We start from the raw sequence: 22,057 nt of genomic DNA on the forward strand, positions 1-22,057 counted from the left end.
CACTATTGGCACATCATCGGGGACAAAATTACTCAAGTCGTGAACGAAGTCTTGCAAGGAACGTCTGTCCCACCCGTCTTTAAGGAATGTAAAATTGTGCTTCTCCCTAAAAACAGAGGTACTAAAACTATCACCAATTTCCGACCAATATCGTTATTAAACTCTGATTATAAGATCGTGGCTCGCGCAATTAACGTGAGACTCATGCCACTCACTGCTAAAATCATAGGCCAACAGCAGACATGTGCCTTTAGACGAACAATTCTGCAAACGGCTGCCTTTTACCGAGATGTCATTGCTTTAACGAGCGCTAGTGACATGAAATGTGGGCTGATCTTTCTTGATTTTTTTAAAGCTTTTGATCTCGTAAATCACGCGTACCTCCTCGAGACTATGCAAAGATTGGGTTTCTCTCGGAACACGATTGCCATGATTAAACACGTGGCCATGGGAATCACTGCAAAACTTTCCGTTAACTCACAACTGACGCGGCCAATACAAATCAACAGAGGGGTTCCACAAGGGAGCCCCTTGTCCATGTTGCTTTTTGTACTCTCCCTTGAACCTCTGTTACAACAATTGCAGACGAAACTCACTGGGATTACCATTTCTGGGGTAAAAAGTGTAATCGGAGCCTATGCCGACGATGTGGGTGTGGTGATTCGCAATGTCGATGATGTCACCATATTAGCGACTGAACTTCGGAAATACTGTCTGGCGTCAGGGGCGCAGTTAAATGAACAAAAAAGCAAATTTCTGAACCTGTGTGGCCTCCAGCATTTGCGTGTCGATTATGCTACACAAGTCAGAGTACACAAGGCTCTGGGGATCATGTTGACGGCGTCCTCTCTAAAGATGATAGCGGCTAACTGGCGGGATGTAGCACGTAAAATAAATGGTGCCCTAATTGATAATTACCATCGCAGCCTCAACCAATTTGATCGTATTCAACTTATCAACGCCTGTATTTTATCAAAGGCGTATTACATGGCGCAGCTTCTGCCGCTCCCTGCAGTACTTGCTAGAAATATTATGTCGAAGATAACTAATTTTATTTGGCGCGGGGAAATTTTTCGCGTATCTGCCAAAACTGCAACACTCCACCCCCTAAACGGAGGGATGGGCTTAGTCGACATCAAGAAAAAGGCAGCAGCTCTCTATGTTACAAGGACGGTCTCTATTATTAACAATTACCCTTCGGGCATTACGGCGCAATTATTCACTGCCGTCAGGCCGCAAAGTCTTGACCCCCCGCTGAACATTCAGACCATCAGTTACCAGCTCAAACACATCCGAGATTATTATCTTGCACGCAGCTACATCGGTCGAGAACTCTTAAATTCTCGACATTTAGCGGCTCCAGCAATATTGGCATACTGGCGACAACACGAAGGACCGAATCCAATTGTTACGAAGTACCGTGGCATCAACTGGGATATGGTATGGCGTAATGTCAGCTCCCGTGTCCTTACTTCAGCGTCTCGCACTGCATGGTACAAAGCAATCAATGATGTGATTAGCACCAATGAGAGGCTGCATAAAATCGGACTCAGTGATACACCTCTCTGCCATAGCTGTCAACTGGTGGATACTGTTATGCACCGTTATACCTGCAGAGAACGTGCACGAAATTGGGGCTGGCTGAGAGAAAAAATAGCCATTGTTACCAGGACTACAACCGCCAACATACCTTCGACTGTGTTGTCTCGACCCGACGTGCGATATTATCCGCCGGCGAAAAATAACGTAGTTATGTGGTTGCTGGGCAACTATTCCAGCTATGTTTTCAATAACCTTGGTGGTGACGATCACTTGGAATTCAAGATGTTTATGGAAATCGAATTCGCGAAAACCTGCAGCTATCCCAATCATGGCAACACTTTCGGCAATATGCTTAAAATAATATTTAATAGAATGGGTATAGGGTAAGGTATATGAGTCTACGGGGGTGGGCACAGGCCGCGGGACTCCAGTAGTGCCGCGAAGAGGCCCCACTGCTTCTGTCTCGTGTCCTGCCTCCCACACCCCCCCCATATACCGCCACTCACAGACTCCACTCCAGTACACCGGAAACGGAGAACTATACTTGTGTTAGCAACGGAGCCATTTTTTTCTAATTTTCTCCAGAAGCTATGAGAGACCAGCAAAGAAGAGTTTTTTAGTTTGTTGATTTTCCAAAAAAAAAAAAAAAAAAAAAAAAAAATTTAAAGTGGTTAAGGTGTTAAATTAAAAAAAAAAGTGGCAAAAAAAAAAAAAAAAAAAAAGGTTGGTGGTTCGAGCCCACCCGGGGGCAAAAAAAAAAAAAAAAAAATAGCTCAGTTGGGAGAGCGTTAGACTGAAGATCTAAAGGTCCCTGGTTCGATCCCGGGTTTCGGCATGCATTCGTTTTGAAGCTGACGCCAATGGAATTGCTCTGAGTTTGTGATAATGTAACTACCGCCGAGAACAAAAATGACTCCCTCCTGTAGCTGTTCTGGTTGTCCAGTGCATGCCATAAGAGGAACACAGTAGGCAAATGCCTGGGAAGCAAGAAAATAAAAAAAAGTCCTACCTATTGCGTTCCCTTTTTTGTGTCAGGACGGGAAGAACGTCTCCAACGGAACCGTGAAATGAGCGAAAACGTGGGAAACATTGCATTCGAAATGCTTGTGAATTTTCCAGTTGCCCAGTGAGTGTCGACAAAACACGTAAATCCTCTGCTCCAACGTATGAGACGTAACGACTGCTGCAATTTGTTCTTGCGTCATGTGTCAGCATTCTTCGATAGTCTGTTGCGAGCTTAGCACGATAAGTTAATAAATAAAAAAAAAAAAAAAGGATAGCTCAGTCGGTAGAGCATTAGGCTTTTAACCTAAGGGTCCAGGGTTCAAGTCCCTGTTCGGGCGGAAATTTTAATACCTTGGTAGCCGCACGTCTCGTAGCGGTGTAAGCACTACGGAAAAGAATGCTGCTACGCCGTTTCCTGGCACTGCAGTGCTTTAAACAGTAGCAGTTGCATGTGTCGGGAGGATCTTCCGCTACTGGCAGTCGTGGCCGAGTGGTTAAGGCGTCTGACTCGAAATCAGATTCCCTCTGGGAGCGTAGGTTCGAATCCTACCGGCTGCGTGTGATTTTGCGTAAAAACGAGCAGAAATTTTCGCACACATGTGACATGCGTGGGTGAAAGCGGATCCAAACCAGTGACACCATTCTCAACAAGACGGAAATTTATGTTTCAGAATACTGTTTCGCGACGGCCGCTGTCTGTTGCGGCTCTCGGTTTACCTCGCACGGACGCTAGTACTGCAGAAATCAGTCGCAGGCCCACGAACGCGCCCCCGTCATTTTGTCGCGCCGTCGCCGTGTTCGTGAGTACGCAGATGTGCTTCAAAGTGTTGGACAGAGCGAGCATTCATTTCTTGTTAAGAATCGCAATTCAATTCATTCGAGTGTGGCAAAAGCAGTGGTGCAGCGTTTTCCTTTCTTAAGATCTCGCAGCTGCTTGCAAGTATGTCCATCGTTTAAGACGACAGAAAAGTAGCGTCAGCGGGAAGTCGGTGAAGTCGCCATTGGAGCCATAAGCCAGTAATTACGACACGCGAATCACTCAAACACCATGCAGCATGTACCACAATGCTCGGCCGAGGGACCGGGTAGCTCAGCCGGTAGAGCGCTAGACTTTCAACCAAAGGGTCCCGGGTTCAAACCCCCGTCCAGGCCAAAATTGATACACTGTCGTAACGGCTAATGTGCTGGCAACGGAAGCACTACAGAAACGAGTGAGGCCATGTCGTGTTCTTACGTCAGATTGCTTGAAAAGTTGCACTTGCCGAGAGACGCTTCTGCGACCGGCAGTCGTGGCCGAGTGGTTAAGGCGTCTGACTAGAAATCAGATTCCCTCTGGGAGCGTAGGTTCGAGTCCTACCGACTGCGTCCTTTGTTGTGTCAAGAGGTGAAGAACATCTCCAACGGAACCGTGAAATGAGCGAATACGTGGGAAACACTGCATTCGAGACGCTTGTGAATTTTACAATTGTCCAGTGAGTGTCGACAAAACACGTAGCTCCTCTGCTGAGACGTACAAACTGCTGCAATTTCACTTTACATCGTGTGTCAGCTTTCTTCGATAGTCTGTTACGACCCTAGCGTAATGAGTTTATAGACAGCAGTCAGACGACGTTTTAATAGTAACAGCTCCACGCAACGACTACCCAACAGTAAAGGACATGAGGCAATGTGTCAGTATGCCTAAAGGGAGGGGTGTTCAGGTAACGTGAGCCCGGATAGCTCAGTCGGTAGAGCATTAGGCTTTTAACCTAAGGGTCCAGGGTTCAAGTCCCTGTTCGGGCGGAAATTTTAATACCTTGGTAGCCGCACGTCTCGTAGCGGTGTAAGCACTACGGAAAAGAATGCTGCTACGCCGTTTCCTGGCACTGCAGTGCTTTAAACAGTAGCAGTTGCATGTGTCGGGAGGATCTTCCGCTACTGGCAGTCGTGGCCGAGTGGCATTCCGGCTTTCGCTGTCGCCGCGGTCGGACGTGCTAGCTGGTTGCTCCGCGCCGCCGGTGTCGTTGCCAGTGTTTACTGTTTGCCGTTGTGTGTTTCTGTGTTCCGAGTGATTCACGTGCATTGTACTTTTTTTTTTTTTTTTGTGGTCGTCCTTTTCGTCAGCAACTTGCCGATCTTGTACGGGATTCGGGCTTGACCGGATTCCATACAGCCGCAGCGCCATGTCTACCACCATCCGGAAAAACACCCTGGTTTTTGGTTTTGACAAGGATACCCGCCGAGTTCAACCGACCGCCCTCGAGATTCATGACTGGCTAACCGAGGTAATAGGCATCACTTCTGATTCTGTGCACACCACCCAGCTAGATTCTGATCGTTATTGCGTGTTTGTCAAGTTTCTCAGTCCAGTAGCAGTTGATCGACTTCTTGAAAAAATCGGCAAACAAGTCCCTTTTGTTCATCGCGACGGCACCACTAGTATGGTTAATGTAACACGTGCCGATACCTCAATTCAGACAGTTCGAGTACTTAACTTGCCCATAGAGATTGACAATGCTAAAATTAAAGATGCACTTTCTAAGTTTGGTGAGGTTAAAGAAATTGTCAACGAAAAGTGGTCGTCTCGCTACAAATTACAATGTTTCAATGGGATTTGATCTGTGGACATGGAAGTAAAAACGAACATTCCTTCTCACATCACGGTTGATGGTTATAAGGCTCACATTATATATTCTGGTCAAGCCCCCACCTGCCATATCTGCAATGAACTAGGCCATCTTCGCCAGGACTGCCCCCGCCGAGTTTTTGTCTTAAAAAATAATCTCCAGCCGCGGCGTAGATTAACACTTAACGAGGTAATGGCAGTAGATACTTCTGGTTCTTCTGCACACCCTGATGTTGATGCTCCCCAAGCAATTACCTCCGAGACCCCGCCCATAACCGCTGATGCGTTTCCACCACTCGTAGGACGGCAAACTGCTGCGCCAGTTTGTCTTGAAAGTGAATCTCAGCAAAAGAAAAGGCCGCTGGAACGTAGTGATGAGCATTCAGATGAGGAAGTATCTCACACGACTCCTGCAGCCCGGAAACCAAAACCATCAATCGCGGAGGATTTAGTACCACATGATGTTATGCGGGTCGATTTTGAAGCCAGTGCGGATGGACTTGAGGGGATGTCGAATTCTGAGACGCCGGGTCATGAACAGGAACCTCCTATTTTGCGTGCCGCGCCCGAAGGACAACAGCCGCTACAACGCGCACACAGTGAGGAAGTGTTGTGTCAACAACGAGCTACAGCTGACGCCCGACAACAAGTTCCGGGCGGACGTAAACAAGTGAAAGTGTTTACCAACCTGCCAGCTGCCGGCGGCAGTGCTGCGACAATGACGCGACCGCGTCTCAAAGAATCCACAAAAACTTCGGGACCTCAAAACGCCCCACGACGCAGGCTCAAATCACAGCCAAATCTCTCAGCTCCTCGCAACAAGGGAAATTCCACTTCCTCGCAAGCGGATGTAGTACCCCGAAATATTAGTTATGAAATTGTGAGGGAACGATCCGGTGATGACAACAGCAAAAAACTCGGCGAAGCCCACCCTCCACAGTAGTAATTCCGTTGGTACAAGGTTTGTTCCATGCTGTCACCTCAGGTTGCAAAGCTTCTTCGTGTTTTTTCTGTCCTTTTATCCGGTTATGGTTCGCAGCATTCACTGTGTCGTTTTTGCTACAACCGGCCTATGATTCGTAGTGTATCACTTGTTATGGTTTTTATTTCGCTTCCTGATCCAATAATCCTCTTATGGCTGCTCACATTATACCTTTTTTAATTCTGCAGCCGGCACTCTTGAGCTCGATGCAATCGTTTTGTTATCCTTTTACATCTCATTACCTATATGCTACAGGCCTATACTATCACCTCCCTTAATATCAATAGGATTACGTCAGAGTTAAAATTTGCTTTATTAAAAGAATTTTTGTTTGACTCTGGTACAGATATTGCCCTTTTACAAGAGGTTGCTACACGGCAAATTAACATTCCCGGCTATGTTGCAATAATCAATTTCGCTCCCGAATTCAGTGCTGGCACAGCAATTTTAGTCAGGGAAGGAATACCTCTAACCGATGTCGAAAAGTTAGACTCTGGACGGGGCATAGGCGTGAATATCATGGGCGTCAGTGTAATCAATCTGTATGCACCATCTGGAAGTACACGGCGCGCTGACAGATCGAAGTTTTTTAAGGAGGATATCATTTACTTATTGCGGAGAGACTCTTCAAACTTGATCATTGCAGGCGATTTTAATTGTGTATTGCACCATAAAGATCAATCCCCCAATTTTAATTATTCCCCTGAATTAAACTTTCTTGTCTCCCAAATGAAACTGAGGGACGCATGGGAAGTTAAGTATCCCACGCTTGTGAAATACACGCACATTTCACGTAATTCCAGTAGCAGGATTGATAGAATCTATATGTCAAGTCACATAGTGAGGAATTTGCTACAAGTGGAAATCACTCCAGTCAGCTTCTCTGATCACTGTAGTGTGAGTGCCTGCATAAACTTAGACCGGCAACCAACTCACTGGTTTAGGAATCAGTGGAGCATGAATGTCGGCCTCTTAACAGACGACGAGCTCGAGGTCGAATTAAAGACAGCTTGGGAATTTTGCTTGCGCTCTGTACATAACTTTCCGAGTGTTTTGGAGTGGTGGACCCGCAAGGCGAAGCCCAAATTACGAAAAGTAATTATATCTTATAGTATAGAGAGATCTCGGGCAGTTCACCGTACAATGGAATTTTACTACATGGTCTTAAGGGATTTGTATGATCAGGCTGATGGCTCAGACAGGCGCTTGTCCGACATCAAGAAAATTAAAGCGACATTATTAAGCTTAAAGAGAAAACAAATGGAGGGTCTTAAACTTAAGTCAAAAGCCAGATCTGTTAGCGAGGACGAAACGGCTGCGTTATATCATCTGATTAAACATCGCAAGAACCGACGACGGATATTCATGGACGAACTTAGATTAGAAAACGGTACTGTCCTCACTGTGCAAAACGAGATAATCAGAGAAATCCACAGATATTACAGTGCCCTGTATGAGGCAGAAGCAACGCAAGAGCACGATTTGGATGAGTTATTTGCGTTTACAACCTCCACAATTACGGCCGACGACAACGCCGGCTTATTTTCGGCTTTTAGTCCAGATGAAGTCCTTGAAATAATTCGCGGCTCCCCTAAAAGTAAATCGCCGGGCCCTGATGGCATTCCGGTCGAATTCTATCAACGATATTGGAGTATCATAGGTGATAAGTTGACACAAGCCGTTAACGACGTACTGCGGGGAAAGTTTGTACCATCAGAACTTAAAGAATGTAAAATCGTGTTGATTCCTAAAAATAAGGGATGTAAAAAGATTAACAACTTCCGGCCGATTTCTCTTCTTAATTCAGATTATAAGATTATTGCGAGAGCTTTAAACAATCGAATGATGCCGTTGACCACAAACATCATTGGGCAACAGCAAACTTGTGCTTATAGGCGATCAATATTTCAGACTATAGCACAATATAGAGATATCGTCGCTCTGTCGTCTGCCAGCGCTATTAATTGCGGCCTCCTTTTTGTCGACTTTTATAAAGCATTTGATAGTGTCAGCCATAAATACCTCTTCGAAACGATGCGGAGGATGGGCTTCGGGCATGACTTCATCGCTGTCGTGCGCAATATGATCACTGGTCTGGCCGCCACGATCTCCGTCAACTGCCAGCTCACAAGACCAATTACCATCGCAAGGGGTGTCCCCCAAGGAAGCCCCCTTTCCATGTTGCTCTTTGTCATCTCCCTAGAACCATTGCTGCGGCTAGTACAAGAGCACATGACGGGCATAACGATCGCCGGGAAGAAAACTGCAGTTGGGGCATATGCTGATGATGTCGGCATCGTCGTGAGGAACAGGGATGATGTGATTCAACTGGAGGCAGACCTCAGAAGCTATTGTTCCGCTTCTGGCGCAAAAATGAATGAAACTAAAAGCAAATTTCTACGTATAAGGGGACTTGACGATGTCGGCCTAGAATGGGCTACCCATGTTACGGAACACAAATCTCTTGGGACGATACTGACGGTCCCTCCACAAAGGATGATAACGGCAAATTGGCGGGATGTCTCGTTCAAAGTCAAGGGTGCTTTAATAGATAACGTTTATCGCAGTATGGACCAAATTCAGAGGGTTAAATTTATAAATACATGTATCCTGTCACGAGCATATTATGTGGCACAGGTCTTTCCAATCCCCACTGTCATAGCCAAACAGATAATGAGCAAGTTGACCAATTTTCTGTGGCGGGGGGAAATATTTCGAGTTGACGTGAAGACTGTGACCCTCGACCCTCTGCATGGCGGTATGGGTCTGACCGATCTGAACGCCAAAGCAATGGCTTTGTACATTAAACGGATGACATCCTTAATCCAAAACTACTCTGACACCCTTACGGCAAAGTTGTTTGAGGCAGTCGCGCCGAAAAGCGTAGAACCGCCGATCAATGTGCAGACGATCGACTACCAGCTCTCCCACATCCGCACATATTATCTGGAAAAGAGCTACTTGAGCAAGGTCCTTCTCCAACATCGACCCTTAACTGCCAAGGACATTCTGGAGCACAGGAAACGATATGAGGGCAGGAACAAAATCGAACAAAAGCACACTGGAGTCAATTGGGATGTCCTGTGGGCGAACATCAGCAGCAGTGTACTTCCGTCCCTGGTCAGGTCTACATGGTATAAAACGGTTAACAACATTATCAGCACAAATGAGCGCCTGCATGCGATTGGGCTAAGCGACACAGCCCATTGTCCAGATTGTCACCAAGTGGATACTGTTCCCCACAGATATACTTGCAGTCACCGCATGCGCAATTGGCAATGGGTTCGTCAAAAAGTCGCCCTTATAACTAGGACTTCTGAAAATAACATTGCCACGAAATTACTGCACAGACCAGACGTCAAATATTTTCCGCCAACTAAAAATAATGCCGTCATGTGGCTGTTGGGCCAATATACAAGTCATGTCTTCAATCGGCTGACGGGTGAAGATTACAGCGAGTTTCAGTTACACATGGAAACGGAATATATTAAAATTAGAAACTACGCGGATCACCGTCGCAAGTACGGTAACATGCTTCATATTGCATTCAATAGAACAGGTATTGGATAGCTGTTCGAGCTCTAAAACCTTCACCCGTTTATGTATCAACCGAATGATCTGGCTCCAATCCCATATTGATGCGTTCTAAAAAAAAAAAATAAAAAAAAAATAAAAAATAAAAAAAATACAAAAAAATTAAAAATAAATAAATCAATAAAAATAAAAAAACTCAATTTTCCTTTCCCATCAATGTGAGTGATGACGGGTATGGGGGCGGCACCGTGGCCAGGCCTCGGACTAATTGACCCCTGCCCTCCTTGCCGCCATCTGCCTGCCCCGCTCGCTATACTATTTAAAAAAACAAAAAAAAAAAAAAAAAAAAAAAGTGGTTAAGACGTCTGACAAAAAAAAAAAAAGTGGTTAGCGTGAGCGGCTGCGGAACGAGAGGTCAAAAAAAAAAAAAAAAAAAAAAAAAAAAAAAAGAAAAGTGGTTAAGGCGTCTGACTCGAAATCAGATTCCCTCTGGGAGCGTAGGTTCGAATCCTACCGGCTGCGTGTGATTTTGCGTAAAAACGAGCAGAAATTTTCGCACACATGTGACATGCGTGGGTGAAAGCGGATCCAAACCAGTGACACCATTCTCAACAAGACGGAAATTTATGTTTCAGAATACTGTTTCGCGACGGCCGCTGTCTGTTGCGGCTCTCGGTTTACCTCGCACGGACGCTAGTACTGCAGAAATCAGTCGCAGGCCCACGAACGCGCCCCCGTCATTTTGTCGCGCCGTCGCCGTGTTCGTGAGTACGCAGATGTGCTTCAAAGTGTTGGACAGAGCGAGCATTCATTTCTTGTTAAGAATCGCAATTCAATTCATTCGAGTGTGGCAAAAGCAGTGGTGCAGCGTTTTCCTTTCTTAAGATCTCGCAGCTGCTTGCAAGTATGTCCATCGTTTAAGACGACAGAAAAGTAGCGTCAGCGGTGCGTCAGTGGGAAGTCGGTGAAGTCGCCATTGGAGCCATAAGCCAGTAATTACGACACGCGAATCACTCAAACACCATGCAGCATGTACCACAATGCTCGGCCGAGGGACCGGGTAGCTCAGCCGGTAGAGCGCTAGACTTTCAACCAAAGGGTCCCGGGTTCAAACCCCCGTCCAGGCCAAAATTGATACACTGTCGTAACGGCTAATGTGCTGGCAACGGAAGCACTACAGAAACGAGTGAGGCCATGTCGTGTTCTTACGTCAGATTGCTTGAAAAGTTGCACTTGCCGAGAGACGCTTCTGCGACCGGCAGTCGTGGCCGAGTGGTTAAGGCGTCTGACTAGAAATCAGATTCCCTCTGGGAGCGTAGGTTCGAGTCCTACCGACTGCGTCCTTTTTTGTGTCAAGAGGTGAAGAACATCTCCAACGGAACCGTGAAATGAGCGAATACGTGGGAAACACTGCATTCGAGACGCTTGTGAATTTTACAATTGTCCAGTGAGTGTCGACAAAACACGTAGCTCCTCTGCTGAGACGTACAAACTGCTGCAATTTCACTTTACATCGTGTGTCAGCTTTCTTCGATAGTCTGTTACGACCCTAGCGTAATGAGTTTATAGACAGCAGTCAGACGACGTTTTAATAGTAACAGCTCCACGCAACGACTACCCAACAGTAAAGGACATGAGGCAATGTGTCAGTATGCCTAAAGGGAGGGGTGTTCAGGTAACGTGAGCCCGGATAGCTCAGTCGGTAGAGCATTAGGCTTTTAACCTAAGGGTCCAGGGTTCAAGTCCCTGTTCGGGCGGAAATTTTAATACCTTGGTAGCCGCACGTCTCGTAGCGGTGTAAGCACTACGGAAAAGAATGCTGCTACGCCGTTTCCTGGCACTGCAGTGCTTTAAACAGTAGCAGTTGCATGTGTCGGGAGGATCTTCCGCTACTGTCAGTCGTGGCCGAGTGGTTAAGGCGTCTGACTCGAAATCAGATTCCCTCTGGGAGCGTAGGTTCGAATCCTACCGGCTGCGTGTGATTTTGCGTAAAAACGAGCAGAAATTTTCGCACACATGTGACATGCGTGGGTGAAAGCGGATCCAAACCAGTGACACCATTCTCAACAAGACGGAAATTTATGTTTCAGAATACTGTTTCGCGACGGCCGCTGTCTGTTGCGGCTCTCGGTTTACCTCGCACGGACGCTAGTACTGCAGAAATCAGTCGCAGGCCCACGAACGCGCCCCCGTCATTTTGTCGCGCCGTCGCCGTGTTCGTGAGTACGCAGATGTGCTTCAAAGTGTTGGACAGAGCGAGCATTCATTTCTTGTTAAGAATCGCAATTCAATTCATTCGAGTGTGGCAAAAGCAGTGGTGCAGCGTTTTCCTTTCTTAAGATCTCGCAGCTGCTTGCAAGTATGTCCATCGTTTAAGACGACAGAAAAGTAGCGTCAGCGGTGCGTCAGTGGGAAGTCGGTGAAGTCGCCATTGGAGCCATAAGCCAGTAATTACGACACGCGAATCACTCAAACACCATGCAGCATGTACCACAATGCTCGGCCGAGGGACCGGGTAGCTCAGCCGGTAGAGCGCTAGACTTTCAACCAAAGGGTCCCGGGTTCAAACCCCCGTCCAGGCCAAAATTGATACACTGTCGTAACGGCTAATGTGCTGGCAACGGAAGCACTACAGAAACGAGTGAGGCCATGTCGTGTTCTTACGTCAGATTGCTTGAAAAGTTGCACTTGCCGAGAGACGCTTCTGCGACCGGCAGTCGTGGCCGAGTGGTTAAGGCGTCTGACTAGAAATCAGATTCCCTCTGGGAGCGTAGGTTCGAGTCCTACCGACTGCGTCCTTTTTTGTGTCAAGAGGTGAAGAACATCTCCAACGGAACCGTGAAATGAGCGAATACGTGGGAAACACTGCATTCGAGACGCTTGTGAATTTTACAATTGTCCAGTGAGTGTCGACAAAACACGTAGCTCCTCTGCTGAGACGTACAAACTGCTGCAATTTCACTTTACATCGTGTGTCAGCTTTCTTCGATAGTCTGTTACGACCCTAGCGTAATGAGTTTATAGACAGCAGTCAGACGACGTTTTAATAGTAACAGCTCCACGCAACGACTACCCAACAGTAAAGGACATGAGGCAATGTGTCAGTATGCCTAAAGGGAGGGGTGTTCAGGTAACGTGAGCCCGGATAGCTCAGTCGGTAGAGCATTAGGCTTTTAACCTAAGGGTCCAGGGTTCAAGTCCCTGTTCGGGCGGAAATTTTAATACCTTGGTAGCCGCACGTCTCGTAGCGGTGTAAGCACTACGGAAAAGAATGCTGCTACGCCGTTTCCTGGCACTGCAGTGCTTTAAACAGTAGCAGTTGCATGTGTCGGGAGGATCTTCCGCTACTGGCAGTCGTGGCCGAGTGGTTAAGGCGTCTGACTCGAAATCAGATTCCCTCTGGGAGCGTAGGTTCGAATCCTACCGGCTGCGTGTGATTTTGCGTAAAAACGAGCAGAAATTTTCGCACACATGTGACATGCGTGGGTGAAAGCGGATCCAAACCAGTGACACCATTCTCAACAAGACGGAAATTTATGTTTCAGAATACTGTTTCGCGACGGCCGCTGTCTGTTGCGGCTCTCGGTTTACCTCGCACGGACGCTAGTACTGCAGAAATCAGTCGCAGGCCCACGAACGCGCCCCCGTCATTTTGTCGCGCCGTCGCCGTGTTCGTGAGTACGCAGATGTGCTTCAAAGTGTTGGACAGAGCGAGCATTCATTTCTTGTTAAGAATCGCAATTCAATTCATTCGAGTGTGGCAAAAGCAGTGGTGCAGCGTTTTCCTTTCTTAAGATCTCGCAGCTGCTTGCAAGTATGTCCATCGTTTAAGACGACAGAAAAGTAGCGTCAGCGGGAAGTCGGTGAAGTCGCCATTGGAGCCATAAGCCAGTAATTACGACACGCGAATCACTCAAACACCATGCAGCATGTACCACAATGCTCGGCCGAGGGACCGGGTAGCTCAGCCGGTAGAGCGCTAGACTTTCAACCAAAGGGTCCCGGGTTCAAACCCCCGTCCAGGCCAAAATTGATACACTGTCGTAACGGCTAATGTGCTGGCAACGGAAGCACTACAGAAACGAGTGAGGCCATGTCGTGTTCTTACGTCAGATTGCTTGAAAAGTTGCACTTGCCGAGAGACGCTTCTGCGACCGGCAGTCGTGGCCGAGTGGTTAAGGCGTCTGACTAGAAATCAGATTCCCTCTGGGAGCGTAGGTTCGAGTCCTACCGACTGCGTCCTTTTTTGTGTCAAGAGGTGAAGAACATCTCCAACGGAACCGTGAAATGAGCGAATACGTGGGAAACACTGCATTCGAGACGCTTGTGAATTTTACAATTGTCCAGTGAGTGTCGACAAAACACGTAGCTCCTCTGCTGAGACGTACAAACTGCTGCAATTTCACTTTACATCGTGTGTCAGCTTTCTTCGATAGTCTGTTACGACCCTAGCGTAATGAGTTTATAGACAGCAGTCAGACGACGTTTTAATAGTAACAGCTCCACGCAACGACTACCCAACAGTAAAGGACATGAGGCAATGTGTCAGTATGCCTAAAGGGAGGGGTGTTCAGGTAACGTGAGCCCGGATAGCTCAGTCGGTAGAGCATTAGGCTTTTAACCTAAGGGTCCAGGGTTCAAGTCCCTGTTCGGGCGGAAATTTTAATACCTTGGTAGCCGCACGTCTCGTAGCGGTGTAAGCACTACGGAAAAGAATGCTGCTACGCCGTTTCCTGGCACTGCAGTGCTTTAAACAGTAGCAGTTGCATGTGTCGGGAGGATCTTCCGCTACTGGCAGTCGTGGCCGAGTGGTTAAGGCGTCTGACTCGAAATCAGATTCCCTCTGGGAGCGTAGGTTCGAATCCTACCGGCTGCGTGTGATTTTGCGTAAAAACGAGCAGAAATTTTCGCACACATGTGACATGCGTGGGTGAAAGCGGATCCAAACCAGTGACACCATTCTCAACAAGACGGAAATTTATGTTTCAGAATACTGTTTCGCGACGGCCGCTGTCTGTTGCGGCTCTCGGTTTACCTCGCACGGACGCTAGTACTGCAGAAATCAGTCGCAGGCCCACGAACGCGCCCCCGTCATTTTGTCGCGCCGTCGCCGTGTTCGTGAGTACGCAGATGTGCTTCAAAGTGTTGGACAGAGCGAGCATTCATTTCTTGTTAAGAATCGCAATTCAATTCATTCGAGTGTGGCAAAAGCAGTGGTGCAGCGTTTTCCTTTCTTAAGATCTCGCAGCTGCTTGCAAGTATGTCCATCGTTTAAGACGACAGAAAAGTAGCGTCAGCGGGAAGTCGGTGAAGTCGCCATTGGAGCCATAAGCCAGTAATTACGACACGCGAATCACTCAAACACCATGCAGCATGTACCACAATGCTCGGCCGAGGGACCGGGTAGCTCAGCCGGTAGAGCGCTAGACTTTCAACCAAAGGGTCCCGGGTTCAAACCCCCGTCCAGGCCAAAATTGATACACTGTCGTAACGGCTAATGTGCTGGCAACGGAAGCACTACAGAAACGAGTGAGGCCATGTCGTGTTCTTACGTCAGATTGCTTGAAAAGTTGCACTTGCCGAGAGACGCTTCTGCGACCGGCAGTCGTGGCCGAGTGGTTAAGGCGTCTGACTAGAAATCAGATTCCCTCTGGGAGCGTAGGTTCGAGTCCTACCGACTGCGTCCTTTTTTGTGTCAAGAGGTGAAGAACATCTCCAACGGAACCGTGAAATGAGCGAATACGTGGGAAACACTGCATTCGAGACGCTTGTGAATTTTACAATTGTCCAGTGAGTGTCGACAAAACACGTAGCTCCTCTGCTGAGACGTACAAACTGCTGCAATTTCACTTTACATCGTGTGTCAGCTTTCTTCGATAGTCTGTTACGACCCTAGCGTAATGAGTTTATAGACAGCAGTCAGACGACGTTTTAATAGTAACAGCTCCACGCAACGACTACCCAACAGTAAAGGACATGAGGCAATGTGTCAGTATGCCTAAAGGGAGGGGTGTTCAGGTAACGTGAGCCCGGATAGCTCAGTCGGTAGAGCATTAGGCTTTTAACCTAAGGGTCCAGGGTTCAAGTCCCTGTTCGGGCGGAAATTTTAATACCTTGGTAGCCGCACGTCTCGTAGCGGTGTAAGCACTACGGAAAAGAATGCTGCTACGCCGTTTCCTGGCACTGCAGTGCTTTAAACAGTAGCAGTTGCATGTGTCGGGAGGATCTTCCGCTACTGTCAGTCGTGGCCGAGTGGTTAAGGCGTCTGACTCGAAATCAGATTCCCTCTGGGAGCGTAGGTTCGAATCCTACCGGCTGCGTGTGATTTTGCGTAAAAACGAGCAGAAATTTTCGCACACATGTGACATGCGTGGGTGAAAGCGGATCCAAACCAGTGACACCATTCTCAACAAGACGGAAATTTATGTTTCAGAATACTGTTTCGCGACGGCCGCTGTCTGTTGCGGCTCTCGGTTTACCTCGCACGGACGCTAGTACTGCAGAAATCAGTCGCAGGCCCACGAACGCGCCCCCGTCATTTTGTCGCGCCGTCGCCGTGTTGGTGAGTACGCAGATGTGCTTCAAAGTGTTGGACAGAGCGAGCATTCATTTCTTGTTAAGAATCGCAATTCAATTCATTCGAGTGTGGCAAAAGCAGTGGTGCAGCGTTTTCCTTTCTTAAGATCTCGCAGCTGCTTGCAAGTATGTCCATCGTTTAAGACGACAGAAAAGTAGCGTCAGCGGTGCGTCAGTGGGAAGTCGGTGAAGTCGCCATTGGAGCCATAAGCCAGTAATTACGACACGCGAATCACTCAAACACCATGCAGCATGTACCACAATGCTCGGCCGAGGGACCGGGTAGCTCAGCCGGTAGAGCGCTAGACTTTCAACCAAAGGGTCCCGGGTTCAAACCCCCGTCCAGGCCAAAATTGATACACTGTCGTAACGGCTAATGTGCTGGCAACGGAAGCACTACAGAAACGAGTGAGGCCATGTCGTGTTCTTACGTCAGATTGCTTGAAAAGTTGCACTTGCCGAGAGACGCTTCTGCGACCGGCAGTCGTGGCCGAGTGGTTAAGGCGTCTGACTAGAAATCAGATTCCCTCTGGGAGCGTAGGTTCGAGTCCTACCGACTGCGTCCTTTTTTGTGTCAAGAGGTGAAGAACATCTCCAACGGAACCGTGAAATGAGCGAATACGTGGGAAACACTGCATTCGAGACGCTTGTGAATTTTACAATTGTCCAGTGAGTGTCGACAAAACACGTAGCTCCTCTGCTGAGACGTACAAACTGCTGCAATTTCACTTTACATCGTGTGTCAGCTTTCTTCGATAGTCTGTTACGACCCTAGCGTAATGAGTTTATAGACAGCAGTCAGACGACGTTTTAATAGTAACAGCTCCACGCAACGACTACCCAACAGTAAAGGACATGAGGCAATGTGTCAGTATGCCTAAAGGGAGGGGTGTTCAGGTAACGTGAGCCCGGATAGCTCAGTCGGTAGAGCATTAGGCTTTTAACCTAAGGGTCCAGGGTTCAAGTCCCTGTTCGGGCGGAAATTTTAATACCTTGGTAGCCGCACGTCTCGTAGCGGTGTAAGCACTACGGAAAAGAATGCTGCTACGCCGTTTCCTGGCACTGCAGTGCTTTAAACAGTAGCAGTTGCATGTGTCGGGAGGATCTTCCGCTACTGGCAGTCGTGGCCGAGTGGTTAAGGCGTCTGACTCGAAATCAGATTCCCTCTGGGAGCGTAGGTTCGAATCCTACCGGCTGCGTGTGATTTTGCGTAAAAACGAGCAGAAATTTTCGCACACATGTGACATGCGTGGGTGAAAGCGGATCCAAACCAGTGACACCATTCTCAACAAGACGGAAATTTATGTTTCAGAATACTGTTTCGCGACGGCCGCTGTCTGTTGCGGCTCTCGGTTTACCTCGCACGGACGCTAGTACTGCAGAAATCAGTCGCAGGCCCACGAACGCGCCCCCGTCATTTTGTCGCGCCGTCGCCGTGTTCGTGAGTACGCAGATGTGCTTCAAAGTGTTGGACAGAGCGAGCATTCATTTCTTGTTAAGAATCGCAATTCAATTCATTCGAGTGTGGCAAAAGCAGTGGTGCAGCGTTTTCCTTTCTTAAGATCTCGCAGCTGCTTGCAAGTATGTCCATCGTTTAAGACGACAGAAAAGTAGCGTCAGCGGGAAGTCGGTGAAGTCGCCATTGGAGCCATAAGCCAGTAATTACGACACGCGAATCACTCAAACACCATGCAGCATGTACCACAATGCTCGGCCGAGGGACCGGGTAGCTCAGCCGGTAGAGCGCTAGACTTTCAACCAAAGGGTCCCGGGTTCAAACCCCCGTCCAGGCCAAAATTGATACACTGTCGTAACGGCTAATGTGCTGGCAACGGAAGCACTACAGAAACGAGTGAGGCCATGTCGTGTTCTTACGTCAGATTGCTTGAAAAGTTGCACTTGCCGAGAGACGCTTCTGCGACCGGCAGTCGTGGCCGAGTGGTTAAGGCGTCTGACTAGAAATCAGATTCCCTCTGGGAGCGTAGGTTCGAGTCCTACCGACTGCGTCCTTTTTTGTGTCAAGAGGTGAAGAACATCTCCAACGGAACCGTGAAATGAGCGAATACGTGGGAAACACTGCATTCGAGACGCTTGTGAATTTTACAATTGTCCAGTGAGTGTCGACAAAACACGTAGCTCCTCTGCTGAGACGTACAAACTGCTGCAATTTCACTTTACATCGTGTGTCAGCTTTCTTCGATAGTCTGTTACGACCCTAGCGTAATGAGTTTATAGACAGCAGTCAGACGACGTTTTAATAGTAACAGCTCCACGCAACGACTACCCAACAGTAAAGGACATGAGGCAATGTGTCAGTATGCCTAAAGGGAGGGGTGTTCAGGTAACGTGAGCCCGGATAGCTCAGTCGGTAGAGCATTAGGCTTTTAACCTAAGGGTCCAGGGTTCAAGTCCCTGTTCGGGCGGAAATTTTAATACCTTGGTAGCCGCACGTCTCGTAGCGGTGTAAGCACTACGGAAAAGAATGCTGCTACGCCGTTTCCTGGCACTGCAGTGCTTTAAACAGTAGCAGTTGCATGTGTCGGGAGGATCTTCCGCTACTGGCAGTCGTGGCCGAGTGGTTAAGGCGTCTGACTCGAAATCAGATTCCCTCTGGGAGCGTAGGTTCGAATCCTACCGGCTGCGTGTGATTTTGCGTAAAAACGAGCAGAAATTTTCGCACACATGTGACATGCGTGGGTGAAAGCGGATCCAAACCAGTGACACCATTCTCAACAAGACGGAAATTTATGTTTCAGAATACTGTTTCGCGACGGCCGCTGTCTGTTGCGGCTCTCGGTTTACCTCGCACGGACGCTAGTACTGCAGAAATCAGTCGCAGGCCCACGAACGCGCCCCCGTCATTTTGTCGCGCCGTCGCCGTGTTCGTGAGTACGCAGATGTGCTTCAAAGTGTTGGACAGAGCGAGCATTCATTTCTTGTTAAGAATCGCAATTCAATTCATTCGAGTGTGGCAAAAGCAGTGGTGCAGCGTTTTCCTTTCTTAAGATCTCGCAGCTGCTTGCAAGTATGTCCATCGTTTAAGACGACAGAAAAGTAGCGTCAGCGGGAAGTCGGTGAAGTCGCCATTGGAGCCATAAGCCAGTAATTACGACACGCGAATCACTCAAACACCATGCAGCATGTACCACAATGCTCGGCCGAGGGACCGGGTAGCTCAGCCGGTAGAGCGCTAGACTTTCAACCAAAGGGTCCCGGGTTCAAACCCCCGTCCAGGCCAAAATTGATACACTGTCGTAACGGCTAATGTGCTGGCAACGGAAGCACTACAGAAACGAGTGAGGCCATGTCGTGTTCTTACGTCAGATTGCTTGAAAAGTTGCACTTGCCGAGAGACGCTTCTGCGACCGGCAGTCGTGGCCGAGTGGTTAAGGCGTCTGACTAGAAATCAGATTCCCTCTGGGAGCGTAGGTTCGAGTCCTACCGACTGCGTCCTTTTTTGTGTCAAGAGGTGAAGAACATCTCCAACGGAACCGTGAAATGAGCGAATACGTGGGAAACACTGCATTCGAGACGCTTGTGAATTTTACAATTGTCCAGTGAGTGTCGACAAAACACGTAGCTCCTCTGCTGAGACGTACAAACTGCTGCAATTTCACTTTACATCGTGTGTCAGCTTTCTTCGATAGTCTGTTACGACCCTAGCGTAATGAGTTTATAGACAGCAGTCAGACGACGTTTTAATAGTAACAGCTCCACGCAACGACTACCCAACAGTAAAGGACATGAGGCAATGTGTCAGTATGCCTAAAGGGAGGGGTGTTCAGGTAACGTGAGCCCGGATAGCTCAGTCGGTAGAGCATTAGGCTTTTAACCTAAGGGTCCAGGGTTCAAGTCCCTGTTCGGGCGGAAATTTTAATACCTTGGTAGCCGCACGTCTCGTAGCGGTGTAAGCACTACGAAAAGAATGCTGCTACGCCGTTTCCTGGCACTGCAGTGCTTTAAACAGTAGCAGTTGCATGTGTCGGGAGGATCTTCCGCTACTGGCAGTCGTGGCCGAGTGGTTAAGGCGTCTGACTCGAAATCAGATTCCCTCTGGGAGCGTAGGTTCGAATCCTACCGGCTGCGTGTGATTTTGCGTAAAAACGAGCAGAAATTTTCGCACACATGTGACATGCGTGGGTGAAAGCGGATCCAAACCAGTGACACCATTCTCAACAAGACGGAAATTTATGTTTCAGAATACTGTTTCGCGACGGCCGCTGTCTGTTGCGGCTCTCGGTTTACCTCGCACGGACGCTAGTACTGCAGAAATCAGTCGCAGGCCCACGAACGCGCCCCCGTCATTTTGTCGCGCCGTCGCCGTGTTGGTGAGTACGCAGATGTGCTTCAAAGTGTTGGACAGAGCGAGCATTCATTTCTTGTTAAGAATCGCAATTCAGTTCATTCGAGTGTGGCAAAAGCAGTGGTGCAGCGTTTTCCTTTCTTAAGATCTCGCAGCTGCTTGCAAGTATGTCCATCGTTTAAGACGACAGAAAAGTAGCGTCAGCGGGAAGTCGGTGAAGTCGCCATTGGAGCCATAAGCCAGTAATTACGACACGCGAATCACTCAAACACCATGCAGCATGTACCACAATGCTCGGCCGAGGGACCGGGTAGCTCAGCCGGTAGAGCGCTAGACTTTCAACCAAAGGGTCCCGGGTTCAAACCCCCGTCCAGGCCAAAATTGATACACTGTCGTAACGGCTAATGTGCTGGCAACGGAAGCACTACAGAAACGAGTGAGGCCATGTCGTGTTCTTACGTCAGATTGCTTGAAAAGTTGCACTTGCCGAGAGACGCTTCTGCGACCGGCAGTCGTGGCCGAGTGGTTAAGGCGTCTGACTAGAAATCAGATTCCCTCTGGGAGCGTAGGTTCGAGTCCTACCGACTGCGTCCTTTTTTGTGTCAAGAGGTGAAGAACATCTCCAACGGAACCGTGAAATGAGCGAATACGTGGGAAACACTGCATTCGAGACGCTTGTGAATTTTACAATTGTCCAGTGAGTGTCGACAAAACACGTAGCTCCTCTGCTGAGACGTACAAACTGCTGCAATTTCACTTTACATCGTGTGTCAGCTTTCTTCGATAGTCTGTTACGACCCTAGCGTAATGAGTTTATAGACAGCAGTCAGACGACGTTTTAATAGTAACAGCTCCACGCAACGACTACCCAACAGTAAAGGACATGAGGCAATGTGTCAGTATGCCTAAAGGGAGGGGTGTTCAGGTAACGTGAGCCCGGATAGCTCAGTCGGTAGAGCATTAGGCTTTTAACCTAAGGGTCCAGGGTTCAAGTCCCTGTTCGGGCGGAAATTTTAATACCTTGGTAGCCGCACGTCTCGTAGCGGTGTAAGCACTACGAAAAGAATGCTGCTACGCCGTTTCCTGGCACTGCAGTGCTTTAAACAGTAGCAGTTGCATGTGTCGGGAGGATCTTCCGCTACTGGCAGTCGTGGCCGAGTGGTTAAGGCGTCTGACTCGAAATCAGATTCCCTCTGGGAGCGTAGGTTCGAATCCTACCGGCTGCGTGTGATTTTGCGTAAAAACGAGCAGAAATTTTCGCACACATGTGACATGCGTGGGTGAAAGCGGATCCAAACCAGTGACACCATTCTCAACAAGACGGAAATTTATGTTTCAGAATACTGTTTCGCGACGGCCGCTGTCTGTTGCGGCTCTCGGTTTACCTCGCACGGACGCTAGTACTGCAGAAATCAGTCGCAGGCCCACGAACGCGCCCCCGTCATTTTGTCGCGCCGTCGCCGTGTTCGTGAGTACGCAGATGTGCTTCAAAGTGTTGGACAGAGCGAGC

At 48.4% G+C, this 22,057-nt stretch overlaps 27 non-coding genes across 27 annotated transcripts; all 27 read left to right on the forward strand.

The window, feature by feature from the left end:
• Positions 1-3,023: 3,023 nt before the first annotated feature.
• Trnas-cga (transfer RNA serine (anticodon CGA)) lies at positions 3,024-3,105 on the forward strand. The gene has a single exon. It is a non-coding gene; the product is annotated as a tRNA-Ser (tRNA).
• Positions 3,106-3,830: 725 nt separating this feature from the next.
• On the forward strand, positions 3,831-3,912 carry Trnas-aga (transfer RNA serine (anticodon AGA)). Its single transcript has one exon. It is a non-coding gene; the product is annotated as a tRNA-Ser (tRNA).
• Positions 3,913-4,256: 344 nt separating this feature from the next.
• On the forward strand, positions 4,257-4,329 carry Trnak-uuu (transfer RNA lysine (anticodon UUU)). Its single transcript has one exon. It is a non-coding gene; the product is annotated as a tRNA-Lys (tRNA).
• A 6,597-nt stretch (positions 4,330-10,926) lies between these two features.
• Positions 10,927-11,008, forward strand: Trnas-aga (transfer RNA serine (anticodon AGA)). The gene has a single exon. It is a non-coding gene; the product is annotated as a tRNA-Ser (tRNA).
• A 344-nt stretch (positions 11,009-11,352) lies between these two features.
• On the forward strand, positions 11,353-11,425 carry Trnak-uuu (transfer RNA lysine (anticodon UUU)). The gene has a single exon. It is a non-coding gene; the product is annotated as a tRNA-Lys (tRNA).
• A 138-nt stretch (positions 11,426-11,563) lies between these two features.
• Trnas-cga (transfer RNA serine (anticodon CGA)) lies at positions 11,564-11,645 on the forward strand. Its single transcript has one exon. It is a non-coding gene; the product is annotated as a tRNA-Ser (tRNA).
• A 736-nt stretch (positions 11,646-12,381) lies between these two features.
• Positions 12,382-12,463, forward strand: Trnas-aga (transfer RNA serine (anticodon AGA)). The gene has a single exon. It is a non-coding gene; the product is annotated as a tRNA-Ser (tRNA).
• A 344-nt stretch (positions 12,464-12,807) lies between these two features.
• On the forward strand, positions 12,808-12,880 carry Trnak-uuu (transfer RNA lysine (anticodon UUU)). Its single transcript has one exon. It is a non-coding gene; the product is annotated as a tRNA-Lys (tRNA).
• A 138-nt stretch (positions 12,881-13,018) lies between these two features.
• Trnas-cga (transfer RNA serine (anticodon CGA)) lies at positions 13,019-13,100 on the forward strand. Its single transcript has one exon. It is a non-coding gene; the product is annotated as a tRNA-Ser (tRNA).
• A 725-nt stretch (positions 13,101-13,825) lies between these two features.
• Positions 13,826-13,907, forward strand: Trnas-aga (transfer RNA serine (anticodon AGA)). The gene has a single exon. It is a non-coding gene; the product is annotated as a tRNA-Ser (tRNA).
• A 344-nt stretch (positions 13,908-14,251) lies between these two features.
• Positions 14,252-14,324, forward strand: Trnak-uuu (transfer RNA lysine (anticodon UUU)). The gene has a single exon. It is a non-coding gene; the product is annotated as a tRNA-Lys (tRNA).
• Positions 14,325-14,462: 138 nt separating this feature from the next.
• On the forward strand, positions 14,463-14,544 carry Trnas-cga (transfer RNA serine (anticodon CGA)). The gene has a single exon. It is a non-coding gene; the product is annotated as a tRNA-Ser (tRNA).
• Positions 14,545-15,269: 725 nt separating this feature from the next.
• On the forward strand, positions 15,270-15,351 carry Trnas-aga (transfer RNA serine (anticodon AGA)). Its single transcript has one exon. It is a non-coding gene; the product is annotated as a tRNA-Ser (tRNA).
• Positions 15,352-15,695: 344 nt separating this feature from the next.
• Positions 15,696-15,768, forward strand: Trnak-uuu (transfer RNA lysine (anticodon UUU)). Its single transcript has one exon. It is a non-coding gene; the product is annotated as a tRNA-Lys (tRNA).
• A 138-nt stretch (positions 15,769-15,906) lies between these two features.
• Positions 15,907-15,988, forward strand: Trnas-cga (transfer RNA serine (anticodon CGA)). Its single transcript has one exon. It is a non-coding gene; the product is annotated as a tRNA-Ser (tRNA).
• A 736-nt stretch (positions 15,989-16,724) lies between these two features.
• Trnas-aga (transfer RNA serine (anticodon AGA)) lies at positions 16,725-16,806 on the forward strand. The gene has a single exon. It is a non-coding gene; the product is annotated as a tRNA-Ser (tRNA).
• Positions 16,807-17,150: 344 nt separating this feature from the next.
• Trnak-uuu (transfer RNA lysine (anticodon UUU)) lies at positions 17,151-17,223 on the forward strand. Its single transcript has one exon. It is a non-coding gene; the product is annotated as a tRNA-Lys (tRNA).
• Positions 17,224-17,361: 138 nt separating this feature from the next.
• Positions 17,362-17,443, forward strand: Trnas-cga (transfer RNA serine (anticodon CGA)). Its single transcript has one exon. It is a non-coding gene; the product is annotated as a tRNA-Ser (tRNA).
• A 725-nt stretch (positions 17,444-18,168) lies between these two features.
• Positions 18,169-18,250, forward strand: Trnas-aga (transfer RNA serine (anticodon AGA)). The gene has a single exon. It is a non-coding gene; the product is annotated as a tRNA-Ser (tRNA).
• Positions 18,251-18,594: 344 nt separating this feature from the next.
• Trnak-uuu (transfer RNA lysine (anticodon UUU)) lies at positions 18,595-18,667 on the forward strand. The gene has a single exon. It is a non-coding gene; the product is annotated as a tRNA-Lys (tRNA).
• A 138-nt stretch (positions 18,668-18,805) lies between these two features.
• On the forward strand, positions 18,806-18,887 carry Trnas-cga (transfer RNA serine (anticodon CGA)). The gene has a single exon. It is a non-coding gene; the product is annotated as a tRNA-Ser (tRNA).
• A 725-nt stretch (positions 18,888-19,612) lies between these two features.
• Positions 19,613-19,694, forward strand: Trnas-aga (transfer RNA serine (anticodon AGA)). The gene has a single exon. It is a non-coding gene; the product is annotated as a tRNA-Ser (tRNA).
• A 344-nt stretch (positions 19,695-20,038) lies between these two features.
• Positions 20,039-20,111, forward strand: Trnak-uuu (transfer RNA lysine (anticodon UUU)). Its single transcript has one exon. It is a non-coding gene; the product is annotated as a tRNA-Lys (tRNA).
• Positions 20,112-20,248: 137 nt separating this feature from the next.
• On the forward strand, positions 20,249-20,330 carry Trnas-cga (transfer RNA serine (anticodon CGA)). The gene has a single exon. It is a non-coding gene; the product is annotated as a tRNA-Ser (tRNA).
• Positions 20,331-21,055: 725 nt separating this feature from the next.
• Positions 21,056-21,137, forward strand: Trnas-aga (transfer RNA serine (anticodon AGA)). Its single transcript has one exon. It is a non-coding gene; the product is annotated as a tRNA-Ser (tRNA).
• A 344-nt stretch (positions 21,138-21,481) lies between these two features.
• Trnak-uuu (transfer RNA lysine (anticodon UUU)) lies at positions 21,482-21,554 on the forward strand. Its single transcript has one exon. It is a non-coding gene; the product is annotated as a tRNA-Lys (tRNA).
• A 137-nt stretch (positions 21,555-21,691) lies between these two features.
• Positions 21,692-21,773, forward strand: Trnas-cga (transfer RNA serine (anticodon CGA)). The gene has a single exon. It is a non-coding gene; the product is annotated as a tRNA-Ser (tRNA).
• The last annotated feature ends 284 nt before the right edge of the window (positions 21,774-22,057 follow it).

The sequence above is a fragment of the Schistocerca nitens genome, chromosome 4, assembly GCF_023898315.1.
Source record: "Schistocerca nitens isolate TAMUIC-IGC-003100 chromosome 4, iqSchNite1.1, whole genome shotgun sequence".
Classification (NCBI taxonomy): Eukaryota; Metazoa; Arthropoda; class Insecta; order Orthoptera; family Acrididae; genus Schistocerca; species Schistocerca nitens.